Source organism: Eucyclogobius newberryi, unplaced genomic scaffold, assembly GCF_026437365.1.
Source record: "Eucyclogobius newberryi isolate DKJ021-1_F unplaced genomic scaffold, fEucNew1.0.hap1 SCAF_7, whole genome shotgun sequence".
Classification (NCBI taxonomy): Eukaryota; Metazoa; Chordata; class Actinopteri; order Gobiiformes; family Gobiidae; genus Eucyclogobius; species Eucyclogobius newberryi.
The window spans coordinates 41879066-41887383 of record NW_027316389.1 but is presented as its reverse complement, the minus strand read 5'-3'; the positions used below and the strand labels follow the sequence as shown (position 1 = coordinate 41887383).

Below are 8318 nucleotides of genomic sequence, written 5' to 3'. Positions count from 1 at the left end.
TCTATATTTTTATCTTTATTTTACACTCAATTGTTTAAAAAATGCTTTCAGCACCTGGTATTTTTTACATACTTTTTACAAGCTTCAAAATATTTTTGGGGCATAAAATACTCGCTCAAAATGTACAAAAGTAGCAGGACAACAATGTTTCTCAGGGGTTTCTTGGGGCATAAATACTCTTTTTTTATTTTTTATTAAACAGGTAAATTGCGTTGAAAATTGCTTTCAGCACCTGGTATTTTTACATCCTTTTTACAAGTTTCAGAATATATTTTTTGGTCATAAAAGACTCTAAATGTACAAAAGTAGCAGGACAGCTCCCTCTGCTGTCCATATTCTAAATGGCAGTTTGTACAAAAATGTGTGATTTTAAAGTCAAATTGACTGTGTTTTTGGTTCCACTTTAGTTTCAAAATATGCACACATACTGTGTTTCTTTGTTTCTTTGTCTGTTGAAGGCTTTACAAAAGAAGATAAAAGCTTACAGCACCTGGTATTCCCAGGCGGTCTCCCATCCAAGTACTAACCAGGCCCGACCCTGCTTAGGCCAGCCGTGGATAGTGGGCATAGAGCGTCAGCCAATCTGAATGAGCCTGTGTGCCATGTGCCACTGTGATGAAGGCCAACCAATCAGAATGCAGAGATTCGTGTTCATTGACAAATTCATCTCAAGAGACCAGAGTTCAAATCCTGCTGTGCCCAGAAGAAGAGGAACATTTCAAAGGATCAAAACTTTAAATATATGAAGTTTATGAGTTCAAACATTAAATATATGAAGTTTATGAGTTCAAACTTTAAATGTATAAAGTTTATGAGTTCAAACTTTAAATGTATAAAGTTTATGAGTTGGTGTGTCAGTTTGCACTTGTTAAAGGTCAGATCATGAGAAGGACTCACATGCAGCTGCTGGGACTGATTTGCAATATTAATAAAATCACAAATTGATCACAAATGGTGATTTCTGCTTCACCTTAAGAGATTTACCCACGTCACATCTTCTGCATAAATAAACTTGGAGTGGGTCAGAAACAGGGAGTTTAGTCCGCAGGGGTCAGAGGTCACACTATCACATCTCTAACACTGCAGCACTGAACTGTACCACTGTGTTCAGTTTATGTTCTGCAGAGAAATAAAACATTTACTCATATTATTAATGATATGATATCTCAATCATGTATGGAATATTATTGTATTATTATATAAGAAAACACAATAACATATACTTTTAAGAATATTTATTGACAGGGAAATACCAGAAATATTAAGTTTCATTTATTTACAATTCAGACAGCATTCATTACTTGACAGTAGTATTTACAATAAATATACAGATATATAGAGTCCAGGGAAGTATGTGTGGATGTGAGGACTGTAAGGGCCTGCTTCAGCACCAGTTTGCAGAACCTGCACGTTCTCCCTGTGGTAGAACCTGCACGTTCTCCCTGGGGCAGAACTGGGCAGAACCTGCACGTTCTCCCTGGGGCAGAACCTGCACGTTCTCCCTGGGGCAGAACCTGCACGTTCTCCCTGGGGCAGAACCTGCACGTTCTCCCTGGGGCAGAACCTGCACGTTCTCCCTGGGGCAGGTGACTCCTCTCTCTTCCTCTTCTGCTGCTTCCTTTTTCCACTCTCTGTCTTGTGGCCTCCAGCTCCCTCTGGAAGAACTCTGTGTCCACAAAGTCCTTAAAAGGTGGTGTTTCTTCAGGGCTGCTGCTGCTGCTGCTCAGGGCGTCCTGAGAAAGAGACGGTGATGGTCAGAACTGTAGGAGGAGACGAGGTGATGGTCTGAGGAGGAGGCTTCACTGTGGCAGGTGTCGCGGTGACGGCAGGTGTCATGGTGACGACAGTTGTTGTGGTGATGACAGTTGTCATGGTGACAACAGGCAGAGTTGTGGTGGTGCTGCCAGAGTGTCTGTGTTTGCTCCAGTTTTTCGGGCTGATGTTGAGTGAAGATGATGCATTTAATAATCTGATGTGATGATGATGTAATGATAAATATGTAGTTTTGTGGTCGGGTGTAGCGTGCTGTTGGCTGATTGGCTCAGGGACAGTGGAGGGGGAGGCGGCCTGTTGTGACGACTGCGGCTGAAGCTTCACTGGAGGAGGAACTACAGAACAAAACAGATGAATGTTTTAGTGATAAGCAACACGTGAAATACAAGACATGACACACATTTAGAACCACTGCACTGGCTGTGAAACTACAGTCAGCATGAAGCATTCATCTGTTCACTCTGTGATGGTTTGACTGAGACAGACACACATGGAGCATGAAGCATTCATCTGTTCACTCTGTGATGGTTTGACTGAGACAGACACACATGGAGCATGAAGCATTCATCTGTTCACTCTGTGATGGTTTGACTGAGACAGACACACATGGAGCATGAAGCATTCATCTGTTCACTCTGTGATGGTTTGACTGAGACAGACACACATGGAGCATGAAGCATTCATCTGTTCACTCTGTGATGGTTTGACTGAGACAGACACAGACACACATGGAGCTCACTCACTTTGGGTTCTCTCTTCTCCAGGAGCATCAGATGCAGAATGTGTGGGACGAGCTGCATCTGAAACAACTAAAACACCACAATATAGCTTTATGTTTGTTTAGATTATTCTATTAAAATGTCAGACCTGGAGCTGAAGTACTTCCAGACTCGGGCAGAACAAACCTCAGCTCCTGTGGAAGTGGCACTGGAGGCTTAAGGGGCAGCACATCTGCAGCAGCTGAAGAGAGGAAAGAAATGTATGATACGTTTGATCAACTTTGATCTTACAGTGAATAAGCAACAAGTAAAAGCTCTTACCGTCCTGTGGTTCCTCCAGAACAGTCTGTTTGGACTGTGCAGCTGCTGTAAGAGAAGAAGAAGAATAATGAGTCATATTTAGCCGTTAGTAACAACGCACACTTACATTTGACCTGTTGTTTATATCATAAGTAAGTTTATATGGCTGTTTTATTTAGCAATGTTAGTGTGAATGAGCAGAAGAAGCTCTCACTCATTCATATTGAACACCAGATAATATGACTTACTCTCATCACAGATGCATGAATTCAGAGCAGGACCTGAACAGGGTCAGGAACAACTGAACTCATGCACAGGACAGAACGTGTCCCAAAGTGTCTTTCATGGCAGGACATCTGTGTGTGAACTTCTGTAAACCTGAGGATGATGGAGCTCAGCAGCGACTGGTGCAGACGCGGCTGGAATAAAAGACAAACCTTTTTAACACATGGTACATCCAAAATGGAGCTAAAGCGTTACAGACACATTACACACATCCACGTGTTGATTGGACGGAGATGCTGAACATTGTCCTCTCCAGCGCGTCCTCTTCAGCCACTACTAAAGGAAAAGACATGAAATGAAACAGAAGTGACTGCTCCTCTACACGGTGTGACTCTGTGTGACTCCACACAAACCAAGAACACATGATTTATGTAGTTATACTCACCCAAGGGCTCACGAGGAGAGGTGGTGGGGACACGAGTGGGTGGGACAGAGGACGGGACAGAGGAGGGCGGGAGAGAGGAGGACAGGACAGAGGAGGACAGGACAGAGGAAGACAGGACAGAGGAGGACAGGACAGAGGAAGACAGGACAGAGGAGGACAGGACAGAGGAGGACAGGACAGAGGAGGACGGGACAGAGGAGTACGGGGCAGAGGAGGACAGGACAGAGGAGGACAGGACAGGAGGACAGGACAGAGGAGGACAGGACAGAGGAGGACGGGACAGAGGAGGACAGGATAGTGGAGGACAGGACAGAGGAGGACGGGACAGAGGAGGACAGGATAGTGGAGGACAGGACAGAGGAAGACAGGGCAGAGGAGGACAGGACAGAGGAGGACAGGACAGGAGGACAGGACAGAGGAGGACAGGATAGTGGAGGACAGGGCAGAGGAAGACAGGGCAGAGGAGGACAGGACAGAGGAGTACGGGGCAGAGGAGGACAGGACAGAGGAGTACGGGGCAGAGGAGGACAGGACAGAGGAGTACGGGGCAGAGGAGGACAGGACAGAGGAGTACGGGGCAGAGGAGGACAGGACAGAGGATTACGGGGCAGAGGAGGACAGGACAGAGGAGTACGGGGCAGAGGAGGACAGGACAGAGGAGTACGGGGCAGAGGAGGACAGGACAGAGGAGTACGGGGCAGAGGAGGACAGGACAGAGGAGTACGGGGCAGAGGAGGACAGGACAGAGGATTACGGGGCAGAGGAGGACAGGACAGAGGAGTACGGGGCAGAGGAGGACAGGACAGAGGAGTACGGGGCAGAGGAGGACAGGACAGAGGAGTACGGGGCAGAGGAGGACAGGACAGAGGAGTACGGGGCAGAGGAGGACAGGACAGAGGAGTACGGGGCAGAGGAGGACAGGACAGAGGAGTACGGGGCAGAGGAGGACAGGACAGAGGAGTACGGGGCAGAGGAGGACAGGACAGAGGATTACGGGGCAGAGGAGGACAGGGGAGAGGAGGACAGGACAGAGGAAAGGACAGGACAGAGGAGTACGGGGCAGAGGAGTACGGGGCAGAGGAGGACAGGGGAGAGGAGGACAGGAGAGAGGAAAGGACAGAGGACAGGACAGGAGAGAGGAACAACATAATCAACATAATTGTTGAGTCATTCATATGCATTTTGGCTCTTGTTTACAGTCTGTTGCTAAGTAACAGTTGTGGAATGTCCTCCACATTAACATTAAGTGAAGGCATTTCCCCCATTGTGGGACAAACAAAGTCTCTCTTACTTGTGATGAATTGTTGATGCTACAACTACTTTTATGCACAATAAGAGACAACACAACACACAGATCACGTAATATTACACCTTAAATAAAACTGCACAACTGCAAACCTTTAAATGTAAAAAAGTTTAACTTAACAGGGCTGAATATCACACAAAACTGACAGAAAAGTCGCGTTAGTTGTTCAACAGAGACATGGAAGTAGCAGTGACTTTACGTGACTAAAAACACAGTTTCAAAAGTGCAAAACACAAGACGAACTTTACCTGAAAACGTCCTCAAATGCCCGTTATAAATGCCACAAAATACGAGTGTTCTGGGGCAGTAAAATGTCCATAAGAAGGTGAAAACAGGAGCAGATCTAGTGCTAAACTTGTCCCGGTCACATTGAATGAATGACGTCACTCTGCATTCAAACATGGCGCGCTCCCGCCACAGCGCCGCCGCTGGCCAAAAGTATATTACATCCGTAGTGGTTTAGCACTACCATAGGAAATGAATGGGATTCTGTTTAGGGCTGTTTAGCTAAAGAATCCACGGCGGCCGCGCGGGAGGCCTGGGTTCGATTCCCGGCTAATGCAGCAGACCTTTTGAGAAGACTTTGGCGTGCCTATGTGCAATGTTTCATTCATTATCTAAATGCACAAGATTATGCCTAAAGTTTACTGTCAGAAGTGGGATTCGAACCCACGCCTCCAGGGGAGACTGCGACCTAAACGCAGCGCCTTAGACCGCTCGGCCATCCTGACGGTGTGAGTGCTTGGCTTTGCCCTTTCCGACGCAGACAAGAGCCCCGACCATGAAATCCTTGATTTTGCTGACAATGCAGCGGCATGATAAAATGATGAACGCTTCACGAATTTGCGTGTCATCCTTGCGCAGGGGCCATGCTAATCTTCTCTGTATCGTTCCAATTTTAGTATATGTGTTAGCGAACTAACACAATAGTGCCTGGTTGCAACCACGCCTTTATAGCGCTCCTAACCCTTTAAGCGCCAAAGTCGCAGAAATGCAACTTTACCGTACAAGGAAATTAATGAAATAATAGTAGAAAATGAATCACTTCAGTCATTGGTCGGTTCGGTGCAACTTCCCTTTATTAGCCAGGTATGATCCAGGGCAGATCCGGTAAGGAAAAAAATGGCTGGAGGAAGTACACGTGGCATGCAATTTACAGCAGATTCTGACTCTGAAGGGTATTATCTCCCCGAGAGTGACGATGGATTTCCAAGTGGAGATGAAGGGACTTCGAAACAACGGACAGGTGCAAAGGACAGACGGAGGCGAGGAACCAGTGGAACCAGTGGCTGCAGTAAAACTTGCCCGGTGGATGAGAGCTGGGACATGCTGAGAGAGGTCGAGGTATTTGAGGCATGGATCAAACCTTTTGAAGACCCAGTTGGCTACACAGGAGAGATGGATCTGACGGATGCTAATCCATTTGATATTCTGTCACTCTTTCTGACCGATCAGTTTTGGACTTTCATTACTGATGAGACAAATAGATATGCACATCAGTGTATGGCACCTATGATTCTGAAGCCACATTCAAGATTTCTTGAGTGGTATGATGTATCAGTCACCGAAATGAAAGCTTTCTTCGCTTTGCATCTCTCCATGGGCCTTGTTGAGAAACCTGAAATCGAGGATTACTGGGGAACATTTTGGCTTACACAAACGCCTGGATTTGGAAATGTAATGTCAAGAAACAGATTTGAAATCATTCTTTCGTTCTTTCATTTTGTCAACAATAATGATTATGTGAGAACAGGCGAGCCCGGGCACGATAAACTGTTCAAAGTCCGCCCAATAATAGATTTGATTATTCCCAAATTTGCAGCAGTTTACAGTCCAATCAAGGAGCTTTCTTTAGATGAAATGACAATAGCTTTCAAGGGGAGATCTTCACTAAAATGTTACTCTCCGAATAAACCTGACAAATATGGCTATAGAGTGTATGCCCTGAGTGAAAGCTGTTCAGGGTATGTTTTGCGCTGGTCAATGCACACTGGACAGTACAAAAATAATGCAAGCAACATCAGTGCAACACACGCAGTTGTCCGTGAGTTGGTTTCTCCCTTTACGGGCAAAGGACACGAGATTTACATGGACAGTTACTATACCTCGCCTGTAATTGCAAATGAATTAGCAGATTTGGAAACTGGACTGTGTGGGACGGTAAGGATTACCAGGTTGGGGATGCCAAAATGCCTTGGTAAAAGTGTCTTACAGCTGAAAAAAGGAGATGACCCAGTTTTTTGCAGAAAGGGAAAACTCCTGGCTTGTGCTTGGCACGATACTAAACGTCTCACCATGTTGTCCACAGTCCATGGAAATGATTGTGTTCAGAGGAGGATCCGATCCAAGACAGATGACACTGGCTTCCGTGACATCAAAAGACCTGTATGTGTCGACCAGTACAACGCCTACATGGGTGGAGTGGACACTGCTGACCAGAGGATGAAGACATACCTCTTTCCACACAGGTCCCGGAAATGGTATCATCGCATATTCAATGCCATTATAAGCATAAGTATTGTCAACTCACACATCATATACACCAAATCCACTCCAGGCCCACACAAACCTTTAAAGGTTTACATTCAGAACATTATTGATGCATTACTGGCTGATCACTCCAAAAAACAAGAAAGGCGCTCAAGACCGGAGGGTGAAATGCCACAGAGACTCACAGAGCGTCATTGGCTTTGTCAAGCAGAGGGACGTCCAGACTGCGCCGTGTGCTCTGACCGCTCTCGTACCAAAGGCAGGCGGCAAACAAAGTACAGGTGCCGTCAGTGTGGCGTTGGCCTCTGTGCGGTTCCATGCAACGAGAGATACCATACGCTAAAAAACTTTAAATGCTGTCATTTGGATATGTAAAAGTGCAGGGTACCTTGACCCTGGATGGACATCTTTTCTGTGATGGCTCTCTCCTTTCTTCACTGCTTTCTCCACAACCTGCCTGGCACCAATGATGGATGTATAAGTTGGAAAAATAAAAAAAATGAAAAAAATACATAATAAATACCGTGTTTGTCATCATTTGGTCAGAACTTGTAATCAGGGCCCGAGTTTGAAGATGTGAGCAAAAGGGGTGAAAATGGGTTAAAATGTGAAAAAACACCAAAATGAGCAAAATGAAATAATCCCCCATCATCAGTGCACAGTTTGCCCCCAGAAAAGCACTCCCCTGGGGCCTGGAGGTGATCTGACCACCAGAATATAGTACCATATACCCCTGCTGGTCTTAGAAAAAAAACCGAGCTTCCAGCCAATAGTACACTATACCCGAGGGACTCTGTCGTTTTTCGGCAATAGTACACTATACCCGAGGGACTCTGTCGTTTTTCGGCAATAGTACACTATACCCGAGGGACTCTGTCGTTTTTCGGCAATAGTACACTATACCCGAGGGACTCTTGTCGTTTTTCGGCAATAGTACACTATACCCGAGGGACTCTGTCGTTTTTCGGCAATAGTACACTATACCCGAGGGACTCTGTCGTTTTTCGGCAATAGTACACTATACCCGAGGGACTCTGTCGTTTTTCGGCAATAGTACACT

At 45.9% G+C, this 8318-nt stretch overlaps 2 non-coding genes across 2 annotated transcripts; both read right to left on the bottom strand.

Moving 5' to 3' along the window:
• Positions 1–5416: 5416 nt before the first annotated feature.
• On the bottom strand, positions 5417–5499 carry trnal-uag (transfer RNA leucine (anticodon UAG)). Its single transcript has one exon. It is a non-coding gene; the product is annotated as a tRNA-Leu (tRNA).
• An 88-nt stretch (positions 5500–5587) lies between these two features.
• Positions 5588–5693, bottom strand: LOC140349842 (U6 spliceosomal RNA). The gene has a single exon (XR_011924758.1). It is a non-coding gene; the product is annotated as a U6 spliceosomal RNA (small nuclear RNA).
• Positions 5694–8318: the final 2625 nt, after the last annotated feature.